This window comes from Nematostella vectensis, chromosome 8 (genome assembly GCF_932526225.1).
Source record: "Nematostella vectensis chromosome 8, jaNemVect1.1, whole genome shotgun sequence".
Lineage (NCBI taxonomy): Eukaryota > Metazoa > Cnidaria > Anthozoa > Actiniaria > Edwardsiidae > Nematostella > Nematostella vectensis.
In genome coordinates this window covers 10,158,075-10,180,160 of record NC_064041.1, presented here as the reverse complement: position 1 = coordinate 10,180,160, position 22,086 = coordinate 10,158,075, and positions in this window count along the sequence as shown.

The following is a 22,086-nucleotide window of genomic DNA, read 5'->3' as shown; positions in this document are numbered from 1 at the left end:
TCGACTACCGTGCCTTTGTACGCGTCAACCTTCTCGCCCCTTTTGCCTGGCACGGGCACCGGCCCTCCTTGCTTGCGATAACGATGCGCGACGCTAGGATCGGGGTCAAAGCGGATGGTTGCTGGCAGTCGGGGGTAGTTTTTCCTGTGGTGCTCTATCAATCGCTGCTGGACAAGGGCCCCCATCTTGTTGGTCGAGCACACCCACATATCGCTTGGGTGGGCCTGCTCGATCGCCGCGTCGAACGCCACCCCATCCCACTCCTCTCGAAACACCTCAAGCTGTTGGGAGTCTGGCTGACACCAAATCCGGCCCTTTATGTCGTGGAGCCTGGAGGAGGGGGCGGCAGAGCCGCAGTCGCATGTACTGTACGGCTTTCCGCAGTCTTCACACAGGCAGCGGTAGTCGGACCCGAACCAGCGGATGTTCCCTTGTGCCCACTCCTTGAGCATATCGTGAGGCCCCTCTTTATCTCCCCAGGGCGGGACCTGCCCATAGTCGCCACAACACACTACCTGACACGGCCGCGTGGCGAGATACCCTAGGATGGCGCGTAGCACTTTAGTCTGCACCTTACAGCACTCGTCAATGATGATTACTTCTGTAAGACGGTCGAGTTTGTGCCCCAGCTCGGAAGGTCTCCACTCCTCTATCGGCTTCTCCGCTGGTATGCAGAGGTAGTGGTGGTAGGTTTGAGCCTTCACCGCGAGGCGCGGGTTGTTGCGATGGTCGTGGGCGAGGTCGTTCTCGGGGGTGAGCACCACAGCGTTACGGCCACGGAACATGCTCACCGCCCTCTCGGTCTTCCCCGATCCTCCCTGGCCGACTAGATACATCCTCGCAGAGGTTGCGGCCACCAGATCGCACGGCAGACTCGGCGCAGTGCTTGGCTCCCTAGCCAAGCACCCCGACCTCTTCGGACCCCAAGCCGCCTCGGGCCGCCACTCGTACCCAGGCCTCTTGTGGCGCCACTCTCCATACCTCGGATTTCGCTCCACGAGCCTCACACCACTGGGCACCGCCTTTGCGTATATGGCATCTGTGCACACTCGGAGGACGTCTTCGCGAAGGATCCGCCTCAAATGCGTCGCAACGCTATGTTTGTGTACGCCAAGACGAAGGCCCTGATGTGGTACCATTGTGAGCGCCAGACTCCGTCTTTGTATTGGATCAGATGAGCCCCGTCGGCATGCTCGGAGTTAAGTAAGTGGTCGGTGCCCGCAAGGAGGTTTGTCAGATACGCGGCTTCCTCACGGTCGCGGACTACGATCGAGGACTCGTCGCCATGGCGAGCGCACTTGCCTACGAAACGGACAGCGAGATCTCGACCCTGCGAGTCTTCGCCGCCGGGACCGGAGTGGGGGAACTTGATGGAGTCCTTTTTTCCGACGCTATACAACACCTCCCTCGCCGCGGCCATGGCGAGGTCACCCAAGTCTAGCAGGTCCTTGAGCTCTGGCGTGGTGATCCAGCCCTCGTTTTGTTCCAAGTGCTGCCCTACCCTCCCGGAAGTGTAGGGGTGGCAGGCCTCAGAGAACCCCCACTCGGTCAACAGAATGGCCCCGGTCAGTTGAAGAACCTTGCTCAATGGCCGTCCCGCAACATCCGCGATACGATACACGTTCGTAGGGAAGCCGTATTTCCGTACCAGATCAATGGCGTCCGAGGCGCCGCCGAAGACACTGTCCTCGCATACTAGGTACGCCGCACGCATGTCGATGTGAGCATGAGGCTGCGCCCCTAAGTTTTCCCTGCTATTACACACTTTGGACTCAACCTGCGCCGCTCGCCAGACGTCCCTGTATTTAGGAGGCGTTGGCCTGATGTTTTCTCTTTGGGTCCACTTCTTGAAGCGGTACCCTATTGCGCCGCCCATCGAGTGCGTAGCTTCGATGTACTCTTGGTAGGCTGGGTGATCATCAGGGAGCCATTGAGGATCATGTCCAGTCTCGTCTGTAAACGCCCTGTTGATAGCCCATCCGTCTTGTCCCGATCGGTACAGTTTGCTTTCGTGCGTGACTATAACACGCCCACACACCCGGACCCCCGTGCTTTTGGGGATCGCCCTGTTTATGAAGCGGATGAGCACCTCTCGCATCTTCGCCTCGTGCGTTTTTGCGGCGGCACTGGTAGCGCGAGGCGCTGCCTCCCCCTGACAGCGAACGAAGCTCCCTCTCAGTCTCGAAGTCTAGGCCGTGGACGCTCGCGGCGCAGGTGGTTCAGTCGGAAGCTCCGCCCAGGCGTGGTTGTTGTGGCAAGGGATGCGGATTTGTGTGTACCCCCTCTCGTACTTCCCCGAGTCCCACAGGACGTTGCCCAGGGCGTCCACGGCTACCAGCTTTATCCCGAGCTTCTTTTCCATCTCAAAGAGGTCTTCTTTGGTGCACCTCGTGGTGGCCAGCTTCTTGTCGAATCGCTCGAGGATCTTGCCTCGTGTCTTGGTTAGACCAAGGGAGCGCGAGGTGTCGCGATTCCTCAAGAAGTCGGCAACATAGCTCACAACACAGTTAACGAAAGCGTCACTCCCATCTCGCTCAAACATTGGCCCAGGCTCACAGGGCGTCCACGGCTACCAGCTTTATCCCGAGCTTCTTTTCCATCTCAAAGAGGTCTTCTTTGGTGCACCTCGTGGTGGCCAGCTTCTTGTCGAATCGCTCGAGGATCTTGCCTCGTGTCTTGGTTAGACCAAGGGAGCGCGAGGTGTCGCGATTCCTCAAGAAGTCGGCAACATAGCTCACAACACAGTTAACGAAAGCGTCACTCCCATCTCGCTCAAACATTGGCCCAGGCTCACCATTTCGCTCAGGTAGAGGGCGAAGCTCGTATCTCACGTAGACGAGGTACTCTCGTCCTTTCTCCCAAATACCCGCATCGATGCCTTCCAGGGCACCGACTGCGATTTGGCCCCCTCTTTTGACTAACGACCCACCGATCTTGTGCTCCGAGCGCCCTTCCTCCTCTGTGATTGGCGCCAATGGCTCTGCGGAGGCCTTACCAACGACCGTAAAGAGTCTGTAACGCCGGTCGGGGTCTACCATCTCGAGCACCAGCGGAAGCACTGCGTTCGCCCGCAGAGACTCTCGCTTGTGCGAGACCCACCACACCGAGCCGTCGTCATTAATATCAGGCCCCCGCACAACCGGCTTTAGAGCAACGACACCTGTTCCACCAAGATCTCGTATCTCCTGGTAAACACCGGCGCTTATGTCTTGGCCCCGTAGAGTGGCATCCACGCTTGAGAACCGAAGATGGGCGCCGCCGACGAAGAGAGAATAGTACTCCTCGGGGTCTAAGCCCTCCGGGTCCTCTTGCCGCCGTTCCAGCAGCAGAGGGTCGTCTTCCTCCGTCCACACCTTCTCCGGTACGAGCGGCTTAAGCAGCCTGTGTTTGACATCGTCGGGGATGTCCTCGTCCAGGATGTTCTGGACCAGCCCTGCCAGTACGGCGGGCGCCTCTTTGTCACGCATGCTATCGAAAATCTCCTCTATATAAGCGTCCATGTTTGGGTATACCCTGTGCCACCCAATCTCCGACTGCCCGTATCACAACCGGCGGGACGAGTGTTCGGGTATGACCCGTGCCACCCAGTCTCTAATTTCCCGTACCGCAGCCGGCGGGACGAGCGTTTGGGTGTGCCTTGTGCCACCCAGCCCCTAATCGTCCGTACCGCGTGCCGCGGTGTCGGACAGGACGTTTGGGTATGCCTTGTGCCACCCAGTATCCAGTATACCACAGGACAGACGGATGTCTAATTGCAAGTCCTTGGGGGCCCTAATTAATTATTCATGTACGCAGCCCTAATTAATTATTCATGCACGCGAAACGCCCACCGGCCTGCAGCCCTAATTAATTATTCATGCACGCGAAACGCCCACCGGGCTGCAGCCCTAATTAATTATTCATGTACGCGAAACGCGCCCGGCGTACATGAATAATTGCTAAAAGCTTATGTACGTGAAATCGATTTGGCCTACATGGACGATTGCCCTAATTATCTATGTACGCGAAACTGATTTGGCCTACACCCTAATTATTCATGTACGCGAAACGCGCCCGGCCTACAGCCCTAATTAATTATTCGTGTACGCGAAACGCGCCCGGCCTACCATTGCCCTAATTAATTATTCATGTACGCAGCCCTAATTAATTATTCATGTACGCGAAACGCGCCCGGCCTACAGCCCTAATTAATTATTCATGTACGTGAAATCGATTTTGTCTACATTAGCAATCGCCAAAAGCTTATGTACGTGAAATCGATTTGGCCTACATTAGCTTTTGCCGATTGTTTATGTACGTGAAGCACTATCTGCCTGATATATAGAGACGGGACTGGGAGGCCCGGAGGGGCGATTCGCGCCTCCCAGGCCGTTTCACTGAAACCCCCCGGTCCCCCCCGTGAGTCCAGGACAGGTCATGGCACAGGTAGCCCAGGCAATGGTTTCGAAGCTTGTTCGTAGCTTGGAATCGGCTGTTATTCTTAGAGGTAAAACGAGCGGATTGAAGTCGCGATTTTTTGTAAAACATTGCCAATAAAATTGCCTTAAAACTTAGAACATGCCTTGTTGTTGTCATATTTATGGGTAATATACGATTTTGGGGGGTTTTCGTAACGGAATATATGACTTCTCTCCCCCTACTAAGGAAAGAAACAAGGTTGGAGGCGCCATTTTCGGTAGCACTCAAATACCGTCGAAATTCGCGAGGAAAATACAACAAACGAAATATTTTTATCCCGCAGACCTATGCCAGGGTACACTTACATTCGATATGTGGCAAAACATCAGAGCTAAATCATTTTCCCTGGCCTCTAGCCATTTTTTAAAACGAGTAAGCAGCGATTTGAATCCTTGACCGGCGCCGTTGGACAATTAGGTACGCTCGGCTGAACACGGGAGCGAAGCAAACAACTTATAGCGCGAGGCTGTCACCGGCGCATCCGATACGGATTTCATAATTTTTCGTGGTCTAAAAGTCAGAGCTATCAGTTTTCGAAGCAAGGTAAGTAATCTGTTATCTCTTATTTTTGTTTAATTTATATAACAGATTACTATACGCCGATGACAGCCTTTCCACCTCGCAGGCTAATAATAGTTTGCTTCGCTCCTTGTTTAGCCGAGCGTACCTAATTGTCCAACGGCGCCGGTCAAGAATTCAAATCGCATATGACAACGTTTTCCCCTTTCTCGGCCGCCATTTTGGATTCCTTGAGACAAAGTCAATTTTTCCGCCCTGTAATCTGATTGGCTAATCCGCGCGTCTAAAAATAGCTTGATCCTAGGAAACGCCGTGACACCTATATAGTACCAGAATATGGGGAAGTTGATTGCCCTTACTTATGAGCCCCTGATTTAGGATAGCTAAGAATTGCTACGATTTTTCATCTTTGAATTTGTTTCAAACAAGTTTCGTTAATTTTACCCGCGCAAGAAAATAGCGTCATATCAAACGAGCGCCCGCTCTTTTTGAATTTTATTCTTAATCACACTTTTTGGGCGATTTTTGTTGTAGAAAACAAATCCCAAGCAACTCTCTGTAATTCCCTTGTGTACAAAACACTGTTTCCAACAGTCGATCTGCGGCTCTGCTTTTTCGATGTTTATTTTTAAGTTTGCGCTGCAAAATTTGCATTTAGCCGCAGACCAATCAATATGTAGAACGCAGTGGCCGATCCCAGGGCCATTTCGGGCCGACCCAAAAATGACAGGAAAGGGAGAGGACCCTGGGAACTAGGTAGAAAAGCCTTTCAAAAAATAAAGTGCGTTTTCTGGCTTGATTGAATAGTGATTTATCTTAACCCTTTCACTCCTGGGTACTTTTGAGCAAAATTGTAAGAAAAACAGACTGAAAACAGAAACCTCCCCCCTATCTCAAATCCAACACTATCAGTTAAAAGCTACCGCTGACCCAAGACGGTATGCCTCGAAGTTTCCAACAATGCACTGCTGTGCCTTTTCAATCTAGCGACGGCATTGCTACAGCCTGTTGCTTACAACAGTTTTGCTTGTAATTTGCTTAAAAATTACAGCGTTTTCACATCTGGAGAGTGCCTTAGGAAACCATAAAGTCTATTTGGGCATAACTAATGCTGTGCTTATGGATGTTTGCACGCTGCGGTTGATTCAATGGGATAATTCCTTGTCTACGCTTTACCAAGTAAGAAAGGAATTTTTTTAGTGAATGGCCTTATACTCTCCAATGTTGGCCATCTTTGCTACCCAACCTTATTCAAAAATTGTTTTCAGGCTTATTCTGGGTTCCTTGGACCTGGAAATGTTTTGTTTGGCTTCGGAGCAAAGAGACTTATAAAAAAACTGTTATGATTCTGGGGGAGGAGATTGCCCGCCTGTCTGTCAAGGTGTTTCCAAGACTCCCATGATGCAGTGCAGGCATGCAAAAAAGGCTAAACATGGTGACTGGCTTCTAATGGAGGTTCTAGCATTGACTATTGTGGCTGATGGCTGTAAAATATTTCTGACTTGATCTGTGTTTGCTTGTCTCTAATTGTAGTTCGGAATTTTGGTAAGAAATGTTTCCAGGTTTAAGCATTTGTTTACAAATTGGTCAGAAATCAAGGTTGATATTTTGAAAATAGAGTCAATTCTATTACATTGCTTGGATGCGCTTTTAAAGGTCGTCTATGCCTTGGATGAATCAATGAGTATCCGGGTCTGGTGATGTTTGGTTTGCATTTCTGACTTTTTGGAGTTGGGCCTATATTTTACAGGCGCCTCAGGGCGTAATAGTAATGAAAGGGTTATTAACTGGGTCTAAATTGCAGCAAGCAGAGAGCTTATTAACTGGGTCTAAATTGCAGCAAGCAGAGAGCCCTCCTAACGAGATAAAATGCAATAATTTTAAAGTTTCCAGTCATTACCTTCTTGTTGAATTTAGGAAGATCGCTTGTATTATTATAGAAATATAATTATTCTATAATTACAAGAGAGCATAAGATAAGAGAGAAACAATTACTAGGAGATTATTAGGACAATTAAATAGGGTATTACTAGCGCGCCATGTCGATTCCGAATCTCGCTATTTTTAGTGACCACCCCACCACTGCGCTTGAGAATTTTTACTCACCCTACCCCAGCGCTTTGGCATTTACATCTTATTGTTTGCCGCTGTTTTGTGACTTGAATCCGAAAAAGAAAACACCCTATTTACACTAATAACATCGACCATTTCATTCTAGCATAAGGATACTGGCAGTTGCGGTTTATTAAGGGAATGTAGTACTTCGAGAATTGCAAGATTTCAAAAACGTGTAAAAAAAAAAAAAGACTTCAGAGACTTCATTCAAAATCAAGAGCGGAAAACCTAGTGCTTCAAACACTGCTTCCGCTCTACTTGCTGCTTCTTCGTGGTTTCTCAACATTCAAAATCTGTAAGTTAGATGTGATATTGATTTTTGTTAATATTCCGGTTAATTGAGAAAGAATCTAAGAAAAATACATAAAACCATCCTTGTAGCGAGGGAATGCATTTTTGTGATTTACAGAGGCCGCAAGCTGAAGTATCTGAACTTCTCTAATAGTGAGAAAATAAAGAGGGAGTTATTACTGTACTTCTTTGATGTTGTTTCTAGACATTTCTATAACTATTAAGTATATTATACAAGCTGGAGTGATTTGGAGGATTTGAATCAAACTCGGTATCACAGCCATTTTTTCGCTCGTCGCTATTTTCTTTCTTCTTGACTTAGCTTCGCCGCTCAGATAAACAAAACAGTCAAGTTATTCAGGGATTTAGCTTTTTGTGAGTATATTTGCCAATCTTGCTTACTTAAGTTAGACTTGTTTTCTTTTTCCGAGTTATTTTTCATGATCTCTTTTAATTCCTATCGAGTTGGCAAAACAACAACACGCAACCCGCGGGGGAGTAGGACAAAATAAAAGGAGCAAATCCTCACGTGCAGTGGTGGGGTGGTGGTTACTAAAAATAGCCAGATTCGGAATCGACATGGCGCGCTGCAGGGGCTCATAATTAGGGGCAATCAACTTCCCCATATTCATGTATGCTACATAAGCACAGAGCATAAGCGCAATTTAGCATTAAACTCATCGTCTGATAAGTTTGGGGTCAGGTATCGGATAGCTTGGTGACCCCCTAACCAAGCGCACCCAAGGAGCCGGGCCTCCGGGCCACAGCTCCCCGCCCAAACAGGTGCTTGAAAAGAAGGGACTGAAGACCGGGGAATGGTACCTCCTGACCCCAAACATAACCAAGCACCACCGGAGAACAAGCACTTGAAGACCACAGGTCGGGTCACCACGGGGAGCCCAGCAAAATAAAAAGCCAGCAGGTATGCATATCAACCAGGCACGCAAACCTGCCCTGTGGCCAACTGCCAGGCCCTACCCATCCGGTTTACCATCACCATACATTCCGTACGCCCGCTTGAGAAAACTTATTCACCTCGCCGTCTTGGTAGAACCAGGTGTGAATACTATGTATGGCCATTGGCCTAACAGGACGCTTCTACCAGCGCCTGAGTAACCAGCTGTCCTACGGACTAAATCGTTCCAAACCTGGGAATGTGCCGCTCTGTATCCGGGCACTACATATACTCGAACACGCCAAGTGGGGAGTAGCAGACAAGACCCCTTGCTTACCAGCCGGCGATGCCCGATCACCTACCGGTGAAATTTTCCGAAATAATAATAGCTTAGAGTGCAGGCACATGCCTCATAGGGTAGCTCATGCGTGTACTCTGAATGTATTGTAACCATATACCATTACAGAAAGAGTTCGATATCTGTGTAGCCGCCTATTACACTGCCTCGCACCCATATGCACGAACCCTTGCGTAATACGGGCACCTTACGTCGCGAGAGGGCCCGGGATTGAATGGGCATGGTCCTCGATTACCCATTCGCGATAGATTGGGCGAGGTTTTGATTGCCCGGCGTGAGAAAAAACGTGTAAAGGCTGCGGTGGCCCACCCTCTCATGCCTGGGCGTAGGGGCCAAACCGGCCCGTCCTCGTTTGTCTGGGCGTCCTCGTTGGCCCATACTCACTTGCATGGGCTAAGAGCCGCCCTGGCCCGCCCTCTTTCGCATCGGCTTAATGGCCGCCCTGGCCCACCCTCTCTCGCATGGGCTTAATGGCCGCCCTGGCCCGCCCTCACTCTCATCGGCTTAATGGCCGCACTGGCCCACCCTCTCTCGCATGGGCTTAATGGCCGCCCTGGCCCGCCCTCACTCTCATCGGCTTGATGGCCGCACTGGCACAACCCTCTCAAGCATGGGCTTAATGGCTGCCCTGGCCCGCCCTCACTCGACTGGGCTTAGTGGCTGCCCTGGCCTGTTCTCCCTCAAATCGGCTTAATGGCCGCCCTGGGCCGCCCGCACTCGCATGGACTTAAGGGCCGCCCTGGCCCGCCCTCACTCGCATGGACTTGAGGGCCGCCCTGGCCCGCCCTCACTTAAAAACTTTCACCTATATCAAAGCATAGATAAACTTCCAAATTCTGAAAAGGGAATTAAATTTGATTGAAATTTGAATTCCCCACCATCTTGAAAATTTTCCTGGCCGCGCGAAAGGAATTTGAATCGAGTGAATAACTCCAAGCTTTGGCGGGAAGATCCCAAACAACGCATCCTCCCTAAACCCGCCAAAATTCAGAGACGGCAATACCACAAAATACCGGTGAAGTGCCCCCTATTGCAATGCCACCCACAATGAAGCGAAGAATAGTTTAAAGTCGAGAATTGTATGCGAAAAAAATATTTAGTTGTATGTTTCAAAAACAGCGCGAGCTCGTAAGAACGTCATCATTCTTGATTGCGAATGCAGCGCGCGCGCACAATGCAAAAACAATGCAAACACTAAAAAATATCTGCTAAATTTGCAGATTTATTTGCTGAAGTTAAATAATCACCTGACTACCAGGTTGAGATATAAAGATGACTGTAAAAGTTGCAACCACACAACGTTCTTCAGCAATAACTAAGAAGAAATGAAGACGGGAACCGGTTTAGCGCGCGCATATGTTTTCTCCTGTGATTTGGCTGACATCTTGATCTACGTCACAATGGACTGGACCCGGGCCTTTCAGTTTACGGCCTTTTTTCCGAAGGTTGACCAAAATACCTCAATATTACAGATTTAAGTTATTCATGCGAACGCGTGTTTTATAGGGTCCATACGAACCACATACCATTTGGAAGATGAAAATATAAAGAATTGACTATCAACTCTGAAAGGTTATATGGCCGCCCTGGCCTGTCCTCCCTCAAATCGGCTTAATGGCCGCCCTGGCCCGCCCTCACTCTCATGGGCTTAAGAGCCGCCCTGGCCCTCCCTCTCTCGCATGGGCTTAATGGCCGCCCTGGCCCACCCTCACTCGACAGGCTTAGTAGCCGCCCTGGCCCGCCCTCACTCGACAGGCTTAGTGGCCGCCGAGGCCCGCCCTCACTCGCATAGGCTTAATGGCCGCCCTGGCCCGCCCTCACTCGCATGGGCTTAATGGCCGCCCTGGCCCGCCCTCACTCGCATGGGCTTAATGGCCGCCCTGGCCCGCTCTCTCTAGACTGGGCTTAGTGGCTGCCCTGGCCCGCTCTCACTCGCATAGGCTTAAGGGCCGCCCTGGCCCGCCCTCTCTCGCATGGGCTAAATGACCGACCTGGCCCACCCTCTCTCGCATGTGCTTAATGGCCGCCCTGGCCCGCCCTCACTCGCATGGGCTTAATGGCCGCCCTGGCCCGCTCTCTCTAGACTGGGCTTAGTGGCTGCCCTGGCCCGCTCTCACTCGCATAGGCTTAAGGGCCGCCCTGGCCCGCCCTCTCTCGCATGGGCTAAATTGCCGACCTGGCCCACCCTCTCTCGCATGTGCTTAATGGCCGCCCTGGCCCGCCCGCGCTCACTCGCATGCGCTTAGTGGCCGCCCTGGCCCACCCTCACTCGCATGCGCTTAGTGGCCGCCCTGGCCCACCCTCTCTCGAATGGGCTTAGTGGCCGCCCTGGCCCACACTCTTTCGCATGGGCTTAATTGACGCCCTGGCCCGCCCTCTCTTGCATGGGCTTAATGGCCGCCCTTGCCCGCCCTCACTCGCATAGGCTTAATGACCGACCTGGCCTTCCCTTTACTCGCATGGGTTTGGGGCCGCCCTGGCCCTTCCTCTCTCGGATGGGTTCAATGGCCGCTCTGGCACGACCTAACTCTCATTGGCTTAATGGCCACCTTGGCCCGCCCTCACATGGGCTTAAGGGCCGCCCTGGCCCACCCTCACTCACATGGGCTTGGTGGCCGCCCTGGCCCTCCCTCACCCGCATGGTCTTAGTGGCCGCCCTGGCCCGCCCTCACTCGCATGGGCTTAAGGGCCGCCCTGGCCCACCCTCTCTCGAATGGGCTTAAGGCCCGCCCTGGCTTGCCCTCACCCGCATGGGCTTAGTGGCCGCCCTGGCCCGCTCTCACTCTGATAGGCTTAATGGCCGCTCTGGCCCGTCCTCCCATCTGTATAGGGGCTGGAGGGGAGGGGGGGAGGCCAATCGACTCGCTTGTACTCACCGCCCGGCTAGGGCTTACGGGTGGACTTAATGCCCCCTCAGCCACGCCTCGGGGCTTAAGGTTGACCTAACTAGCCTCATGGTCACCTCGCACAGTCTCGCTACCTATTGTAACGCCTTGATCTGTATGAGCATACTGGAAGGGAGGGGGATGTCCTATCACGGGCTAGCTGGATGGAATTGGAAATGGCAAACGAACTCTAAGATCGCTAGATAAGAAGGCTGACGAGTCTTATGGCGACGCCTTGCATGAGCTTGATGGGTGGGGCTAGGGCGGACCTGAGGACCACTACAGCAACGCTGTTGAAGGTTAACTGGGGGAAGGGGGAGGGAACAAAGAACCGCCTAGCTCGCTCGGGATTGGGACTAGAACGAGCCAGCAGCATTGATTGTCCACGCCTAATAACACAAAATAACCTAGTAACACATACGCAAGAATCTGACTGTGACTTAAGTTTGTGTATCTAATTGGCTGTCCTAGCCTGGATCTAGTCGATCCAATAACGCATAATAGTACCCTGGCAGACAGTAAGGTAGATAACACGCACAGGCAGCCACCGCCACCTAATATAGGTAACATCGTGCTACACTGTACTGACAAGGCAACCTGCCCCTATAAACAGATCCAATGCCTCACCATAAAATGGACTATACAACCGATGTCACCACCGTGTAATGCCATTGCTACAACAATAAAAAAAAACCAAGTTAGCTCTCCCTAAGACGGTCAATCACTGACTAGTTCCACGCGGTGCTGGTGTTGTTGACATGGTTGCTGTTATCCACGACACTCGGCTATTTGCTCGACTCTTTGCCAGCCTCAGTTACCTGCCCAAGCTAAGATATATATAGCATTCCACCAATTAATCAGCCGGAATCACCCGACATAAACGATAAAATAAGTTGAGCATATACTTCAGATATAGAAATCTGAAGTAAGTTACCTTACTTAAGTTAATACTCACGAATAGCCGTTCTCAAGAGGAGCGAAGAACTCGATCAAATACACCTATAGTGTATAGCCGCCCCAACAAACCTTCTGTGTCAGTTTCAACAGAGCATGGGACAAATGGCTATCTCTGCAGATTGCTCCACTATTAGCACATGTGCCCTGCTGTTGATGGTTGATAGCTGTGGGTGAGATGTTTTTACCGACTTAGCCGCCTCCAACGCCGCTGAAATAGCTTCTAAAAAACCTCCAGGGATAGGAACATGAGCGGGACTAGTAAGCCTAGCGAAGATTTCTGTTTTGTACACCTCTTACACGGTAAAAACACGCCAAAATATCCCCGAATCCCGTGCTGAGTCATGAATTTGCAGGAATGCAAGAGAGAGTGCAAACGTGCCACGGCTTGAATGGAAATGGGCCCAGGCACCAGTGGTCGTCCTCGATTTTAACTTATGCTAAAGTATGCTAATGTAGCATACATTAAGTTAAAATTGAGGATGACCGCGCGCTCCTGGGTCTAGTCCCTGCTGCGGTTTGGGTGCCCCCGGTTATTCAGGCCTTGGCACGTTTGCATCCTCTTTCAGAGTTCTGCAAATCTCGCTCGACTCAACACTGGATTCGCGGGTTTTTCGCCGTGTTTTCAATGTCAAAAAGTACTCAAGCAGGAATCTTCGGTAGGCCTACAAGTTCCAATCATGTTCGCACCGCCGGGAGCTGTTTTCAATGGTTGGAGGCGACCGCTTCGGTAAAAGCAAACGACTCAAGACCATTTAGTGTGACAGAGCTATGGCATCTCAACATCAAGGCACTTTTGCTAGTGGAGGAAAAGATGCAATTGCAGTTAGCATTGACGAACCTTCACTTCACGTAGGTGGTAGTGGTGAGTAATATATACTGTCAGTATATATGCAGTGTGCTGGCTTGTCGTTTTGTAGAATGCCACGATGTTTAGCAGAGGCAGTGTGTCAAGCATGTACTTAATAGATGCTGGTAGCAGTTGAGCTGGCTGAACGACAGAAACCTAACTATCAACAACATTTGCTGAATTGGCTCGGGTTACCTTACTATAGTTAGACGTATTTACTTGTAATAATCTTGCTGGGGAATACCAACCACACTGGTGGATCATATTGCTGTATATGACTTTGCATTTGGAGGAGAACAGCTGCAGCCAAGCCTCGCCCGGGGGATTTTGATATTGTGTTGGGGCGGCTAATCCACCTCTCTCTCAATGCCCTAGCAGTGTTGTGTTGGGGAGGGCAAAAGCTCCCCCCACCAGCCCCAGTGCTGTTGTATTGGGATGGGTAAACCCCATCTCCTCCCTCTTAGCCCCAGCAGAATGCCATGAGGTGTGGCCTCACTCATAACTGCGTTGCCTGGAAAGATGATGGCGTCTCCTCGAGACTAGAGCTTTGTCATATATATATATATATAGTGTTGGTTTGAGAAAAATACAAACTACATAGGTTTCCCTACAGGTCTGTTTCGTGGTTGCCCACTCATCAGGGGAAGCTCCCCATCGTAACATCAAATATCGTGTTGCTTTTCTTCTGCCAGGGTGTTTGGTTGTGGACCAGGAAGGAGCTCTTGGAGTGGGTTATGATCTCTTTTTCATCAGGGGTGATTTCGTCATAGTTGGAGGCGAAGTCGAGTGCTCTTGATAGTAGGTCTTGGCTGATAGATGGGTAGAATTCTACAATGTCAAAACAGATGAAGTTGAGTTGGTGTTTGTTTTCGGCAGCCTTGAACCAGTCAATGACGGCTTTAGTGCTTTTCCATTGGTTGAAGTTTCGTTTCTTTGCAATTACGCTATTGATACGGTCGAGGATCTTTTTGCTGATTTTTCCGATTTCGGGTTTCGTGGGGTTGATGAGTCTGCAGGTAGGTTTGTTAGCGAAGTTCGGCTTATGGTCTTTGAGAGTTATGAAGGCTTGCTTGTTGGCTGTGGTGTCCATTCTATCGTCTAAATCCAGTTTTGTAGCGATCTCTTTGTTTTTCTCGTGGACAGATTGCGTTGTTTCGGAGGGTGCTTTTTTGTAGGACTTGTTTATTTCTTTTTCTAGGAGATTCTTGTAGGTAGCTGGCTCTAGTTTGTAGAAGTTTGTGGTTTTATCTGCGGGGATCAGTAGTTTAGGTTCTTTTTTAATGTTGTCGGTGTCTTCTTTTAGCTTGCCCAGGAAAGGAGTGTTCAGGTTCTTCCTCAAACCAACACTATACACCGCTCTACTTTCGAGTATTGAGCACTTTCTATGAAAGCCTTCAACCATCATTTATATATATATATATATATATCTAATCTAGCTAACCACCCTGTACGCAACTAATTTACTCAAGAACTATAGAACCGCCCCCTCCCCCCCCCCCCCACACCTTGTGACATTCCAGCTCCTCCCAGCCTCCTAAAGCGACTTAGCAACAACGACTAGCAATTTGTGTTTGTTAAGTATCTAAATGTGTAGTCTGCAAAACAGCGGTAAAACGTCTGCGCATGCGTCAGAATATAAAAAACAAAATGGCGGAAATGCAATGCCAGTTCTGGAACAAAACGATACAATTCGGGATTTTTATACTATAACAATGGCTTAGTCACTCCAGATCTCTACAATATAGAATCCTCTATAATTGTGAATGTGGTTTTATGAGTTTTAATTGTTAGACATGGCCGCATTTTCCTGGAAAGTTTGGAAATAGATGTTTCCCCGGAACAAGCATGTACGAATTATGGTAAGACAAATGCGCAAAACAGAACAGAATGAAAGACGCCGTGGACCCGCATCTACGTGACCAACAAGCCGGCTCCCCAAAGGAGAGATCGTGCACGGACCAGATCGCAACCCTGCGCATCATTCTGGAGCAGTCCCTGGAGTGGAACTCGCCCCTCTACGTCAACTTCATCGACTATGAGAAGGCGTTTGACAGCGTTGACAGGCAGACCCTCTGGAGACTACTGAGACACTACGGAGTGCCAGAGAAGATAAGATCATTTATTTTGCATGTATGTGCATTATTAGGGCACAAATAAACGATAAGTAGTTAAATAATTATTTTAGGATATTGTTTGTCATAAAGGGCTTATTGTTTGTAAGAAGCACGCAAATGACTTTCACAAAATACTATTGTTTGCACTTGCTGTAATAAAATTGTTAATGAATATTTCGTTCACTGTATTGATTGCGAGTTCTCGTATTATTGATATTCTGTTTGTGCTATTGTTATGTTTCAACGCGCAAATGAAAATAGATTTTTCATTCCTGGTTGTCGAATAGTGTAAATGAATGTGAAGAAAATGCAATTGTGTGCACTCATTTATGTAAAGTTCGTTAATGTATTTCCTTTTAGTTCAAATGATTTTACTTTCGCTTAAATGACAGTACATCGGCGTAAATGTTTGTAAATTTTGGCTAAAATGAATGTGTATTTCTTGGTAATGAAAAGCAAAAGGGGGGGGGGGGACTGGGGGGGGTTCATAGAAACGAGTGGGAGGCGCGAATCGCCCCTCCGGGCCATCCAGCGCCGTCTTAGGCTTGGGAGGCGCGAATCCCCCCTCCGACCCCATTCCAGGCTGGGGGCTTTCAGTGGCACCGAAACGCGTTTCGCGTAGATTAATAATTGCCGATTGTTAATCTACGTCGGGACCACTTCGCGTAGATGGGTAAATCTACACAAAAAACACTCCGCGTAGATGGGTAATTAGCGATTGTTAGCAATCATTAATCTATGTCGGGGACGCCAGCGCCTTGTGCTAGGGCCTGAGGGTCGTGAAAACGAGGGACGCGGATCGGGCCGCCAACCTACGGAGCGCGGAATGACCGTTTTTCGGCCGTAAATTCAAAGCCGCTGGCGTGGCGTTTAAACCTGAGTTTTACTCGAACATCTCGCTCCTGAACTCCTCGCGAATTTTTTGCAGCCTCTTTTTCATCTTTTCGCGGGTCTCCAGGGAGGGCCCTTTCCTGCTTTTTTTCTCACGCGGTGCGAGGCCGTGTCGAGCTCTGATAGCGGCCTTGAGCGTTTAGTATCTCTCTTGTTCCCGAAGTACTAGCCGAAACTCTTCGTCTGAGACATGCCCGTCTTGCAGAGCCTTAGAGACCAGCTCGCTAATCGAGTTTTTCTTACTCTCCGCTAAAACCATCGTGTCTTCGTGTTTAGCCACCTTGCTCGTAAGACCCCTAGAGACTACCCCGCGCCCACGCCCACGCCCACGACACCGACCAGCCCAGCGACCCCTGCCAGCGGACCGCCGATCAGAACCCCCATCCCACTCAAAGAGACCCCCACCCCGGCGCTGGAAAGTGCCCCTGCCGTGATGCCGGATGCCACAGACACAGCATGGGTAACGGCGAAGGCGCGCTTATACTTCTTCCGCACCTGTCGATGATGCGTTATCTCGTTGTCTAGAACCGCCCGAGTGTCACATATTTTCTGGAGTCGGAAGCTTTGCACGTCGCCGCCGATGCTTGCCGGAGCGGCAGGCGTCATGTGCGTACCCTTTGATGGGCAGACGCTAGGAAGCGAGGGGTATATGGCACCGCTGCTAACGTCGCTGTCTGCCATGCTTGTTATGTCGGACCTAGGTTAGCTCTAATACGAGGCGAACAGGCTTGCCCTTAAAGTCCACAAGCTACCGCGGTCAGCCCTGATCCATATTTGGATACTCGAGACAAACTCAGAGGAAGATGCTGCGGAACAAACGGGGATGTCGGGTCCATAGACGACTTTCTCGTGCGGCCTCCCGCGGGTTTCTAGGCAAGCGAGGACGTTTGAAAATTCGCCTAAGGAGAGGCATTGCGTGCGGTCTACGATATCGCAGCAGATTTAGAGGGCCTCTATTTTCGGCAAAGCCACCTTAAGTGGGGCCCCCCCAAGGGCAGTGCGAGGCCCCGCTCCCCCAACTGATCGTCTTTAGCCTCTAGGCCAAATAGTGCGCAAAGCTCGGCATTCAGGAACGCAACGCCATTGGACATGAGCACGATCTTCCCGGTAAGGGGATCCAGCTTCGCTGTCAGAATCTCGTTTTCGGCGCCTTTGGTGAGCACAGTATGTAGGACCACCATTGTGTTGAATATAGCCCGCCTTCGTGTTTAATAGGGCTAAGCATGGATTGGGAAGGCTGGCGGATGCTGAACGAGGAGGCGATTCCCCGAAGGGAGGTAGAAGAGACGAAGAAGGCGGCAACTGCGGCGGGAGCCTCTATAGCCGAACATACCAAACACGCTATAGCCGAACAAGTCAAATGCGCAAAACCCGGTTTCCCTAGGTCTCTGACCCTCGCGCAAAAGTTGCTCTACGCCGTGCCGGCGACCCCCGTGGAGAGCACGGCCTCAGACGTCACCCCACTACTCACGCAGATAGAGATACACGTGGCTGAGGACAAATCATTCACGACTAGGGTCCGAGACATATTCAAAGAGACAGTAGTCACGCACAAGTCCGCCAGGGAGTCTCGCCGGTGGCTATCAGAGCCTTCCTATGGGTACTGGCCACAGCAACTCAACTTTGCGGTCTGGTGTGCAACCGCCGGATGTGGGGTGTCCCTAACCGACCCCGCTTTCGCCACGCTCCCCTCTGTCATCAGGGGATTTCTAAGGTTTCACGTCTACTTTACCAACCGGAGGATACTCTACGAGCTCGGCGCCCCACTGCCTGGCGACAGCCCGTTCACGCAAAAAGGTAACCCCTACAAGAAGGCCGCTTTCGAGCGTCTATGTATAGAGTCCGGTTTGCCGCGTAAGCCGGACTTCCGATGGAAAGGCGGGCGGAACCACGGGCTAGGCGATGTGTTTGTGTTCTACCCGGGGGAGGGGTATCGCAACGTGCACGTGATCCGTGGCTACGACACGGCGGCGGACGAGTACCCGAGCCACCTCAATCTGTTTAGCGACGAAGGTGGGACGTACAATAGTGGGAAGCAGGTGGGTGCAGGTGCAATATAGCTGGTTTGTGCCTCCCAAAGGTGAGGGGCTGACAAAAGCAGGGCTGGGAAGACCCGATCGCTTGGTCGAGGCGTTCGTGTACACAGTGCTTGGCGCGCAGGTAAACGTCCGTTCCTCTATCGCGGGGGCCGGTGGGCCGGCCATGGAGGCGCTGGCGGAGTTCACGAAGCTGCTTGAAGACGCGATCATAGAAAACGACATCGCTCAAAGCGTGCAAAGGTACCAGTTAGCCGTGCAGGAGGCCAAAGTGAGGCTGAGTCTTGCGGTCGCACCAGGAGTGTGGCTGATGCCGAGCGATCTGGTGATAAACACGCAAAGCGTCGTGGGCTACAACAATAAGCTGCAGAAAGCCACAGACTCCATGACGCTCGGCGCGAACGCGATCAACACAAAGCCAGTCGGTGCTCATAACATGGCCGGTGGGCATCCTAGGGTGCAACACGTGACTGACCCTGGGATCGACCGCGAGGTGCGAAGCAAGGCTTCCGCCCCTGCGAAAGTGCACGCAGAGGGCGCAGCCCCTGCCCCCTCTCCACGTATGCACGCTGCGCATAGCATAACTGCCGCCGGAACGGCAAGCGCAAACGGACCGGGCGAAAAAAGTGACCACACCGCCCTCAAGGCGGGGTTGTCGGCACTCGCGTGCCATAAAATAAAGAATCATTTTATCGAGCGCTAACAATATCAATGAGGTTGAATTTAAAATGAAGTTCTTTATTCGGGATAATCAAATCAATCCTTTTCGCGGCTTTATATCTGAAGTCCAACAAAAAACACACTATGGGCGCAGGGTGATACTTAACTATTCCGACGACTTCCTAGAAGCCCGAAAACCTAAAAGCAACGTAAATCGAAAAAATCGCATCAAGTCAGAAAAAAAACCCATACACATTAACAGACATTCTTTCTTCCAGGCATTCGTGTAAAAATTAGGACATTTTTGTTAAAGGAGCTATTGTTTTCATCTGACTTTCGTGACGCGGGTCAGTTCACTGTGCAGCAAACGCCGCTCATGTTAGCAACAATTATGAAAACCGCTTCGAAATAATGATACTTTCTGAAAGAACCATTGGATAAATAAGCTGGATTTATATCTCAGGAAAGGTTAATGGTTTTGTATAATTAGTTTTGGATTGTTTAAATCTACAATATTCGAGGCAAAAAGATAAAAACAAATGCTGATTGATACGGAACTAGGGCTGCTACGGAACTGGTTATCGTACTGTAATGAACCTCACTACAAAGGGTGGGTCTTAGGGAAGGGGCTCTGTACTGTACCTCACTACAAAGCGTGGGTCTTAGGGAAGGGGCTCTGTACTGTACCTCACTACAAAGGGTGGGTCTTAGGGAAGGGGCTCTGTACTGAACATCACTACAAAAGGTGGGTCTGGTGAAAGGGGCTCTGTATTGTACCTCACTACAAAGGGTGGGTCTTAGGGAAGGGGCTCTGTACTGTACCTCACTACAAAGGGTGGGTCTGGTGAAAGGGGCTCTGTACTGTACCTCACTACAAAGGGTGGGTCTTAGGGAAGGGGCTCTGTACTGTACCTCACTACAAAGGGTGGGTCTGGTGAAAGAGTCTCTGTACTGTACCTGACTACAAAGGGTGGGTCTGGTGAAAGGGGCTCTGTACTGTACCTCACTACAAAAGGTGGGTCTGGTGTAAGGGGCTCTGTACTGTACCTCACTACAAAGGGTGGGTCTGGTGAAAGGGGCTCTGTACTGTACCTCACTACAAAGGGTGGGTCTGGTGAAAGGGGCTCTGTACTGTACCTCACTACAAAGGGTGGGTCTAGGGGAAGGGGCTCTGCACTGTACCTTACTACAAAGGGTGGGTCTTTTGGAAGGGGCTCTGTACTGAACCTCACTACAAAGGGTGGGTCTTAGGGAAGGGGCTCTGTACTGTACCTCACTACAAAGCGTGGGTCTTAGGGAAGGGGCTCTGTACTGTACCTCACTACAAAAGGTGGGTCTTAGGGAAGGGGCTCTGTACTGTACCTCACTACAAAAGGTGGGTCTGGTGTAAGGGGCTCTGTACTGTACCTCACTACAAAGGGTGGGTCTGGTGAAAGGGGCTCTGTACTGTACCTCACTACAAAGGGTGGGTCTGGTGAAAGGGGCTCTGTACTGTACCTCACTACAAAGGGTGGGTCTAGGGGAAGGGGCTCTGCACTGTACCTTACTACAAAGGGTGGGTCTTTTGGAAGGGGCTCTGTACTGTACCTCACTACAAAGGGTGGGTCTGGGGGAAGGGGCTCTGTACTGTACCTCACTACAAAGGGTGGGTCTGGGGGAAGGGCTCTGTACTGTACCTCACTACGAAGGGTGGGTCTTGGGGAACGTGCTCTGTACTGTACCTCACTAAAAAGGATGGGTCTTAGGGAAGGGGCTCTGTACTGTACCTCACTACAAAGGGTGGGTCTGGGGGAAGGGGCTCTGTACTGTACCTCACTACAAAGTGTGGGTCTGGTAAAAGGGGCTCTGTACTGTACTTCACTACAAATGGTGGGTCTGGGTGAAGGGGCTCTGTACTGTACCTCACTACAAAAGGTGGGTCTGGTGTAAGGGGCTCTGTACTGTACCTCACTACAAAGGGTGGGTCTGGTGAAAGGGGCTCTGTACTGTACCTCACTACAAAGGGTGGGTCTTAGGGAAGGGGCTCTGTGCTGTACCTCACTACAAAGGGTGGGTCTGGTGAAAGGGGCTATGTACTGTACCTCACTACAAAGGGTGTGTCTGGGGGAAGGGGCTCTGTACTGTACCTCACTACAAAGGGTGGGTCTTAGGGAAGGTGCTCTGTACTATACCTCACTACAAAGGGTGGGTCTGGTGTAAGGGGCTCTTAATTGTACCTCACTACAAAGGGTGGGTCTGGTGAAAGGGGCTCTGTACTGTTCCTCACTACAAAGGGTGGGTCTGGGGGAAGGGGCTCTGTACTGTACCTCATTACAAAGGGTGGGTCTTGGGGAAGGGGCTCTGTACTGTACCTCACTACAAAGGGTGGGTCTTGGGGAAGGGGCTCTGTACTGTACCTCACTACAAAGGGTGGGTCTGGTGAAAGGGGCTCTGTACTGTACCTTACTACAAAGGGTGGGTCTTGGGGAAGGGGCTCTGTACTGTACCTCACTACAAAGGGTGGGTCTGGTGAAAGGGGCTCTGTACTGTACTTCATACAAAGGGTGGGTCTTAGGGAAGGGGCTCTGTACTGTACCTCACTACAAAGGGTGGGACTGGTGAAAGGGGCTCTGTACTGTACCTCACTACAAAGTGTGGGTCTTAGGGAAGGGGCTCTGTACTGTACCTCACTACAAAGGGTGGGTCTGGTGAAAGGGGCTCTGTACTGTACCTCACTACAAAGGGTGGGTCTTAGGGAAGGGGCTCTGTACTGTACATCACTACAAAGGGTGGGTCTGGTGAAAGGGGCTCTGTACTGTACTTCATTACAAAGGGTGGGTCTGGTGAAAGGGGCTCTGTACTGTACCTCACTACAAAGGGTGGGTCTGGTGAAAGGGGCTCTGTACTCTACCTCACTACAAAGGGTGGGTCTTAGGGAAGGGGCTCTGTACTGAACATCACTAGAAAGGGTGGGTCTGGTGAAAGGGGCTCTGTACTGTACCTCACTACAAAGGGTGAGTCTTAGGGAAGGGGCTCTGTACTGTACCTCACTACAAAGGGTGGGTCTGGGGGAAAAGTCTT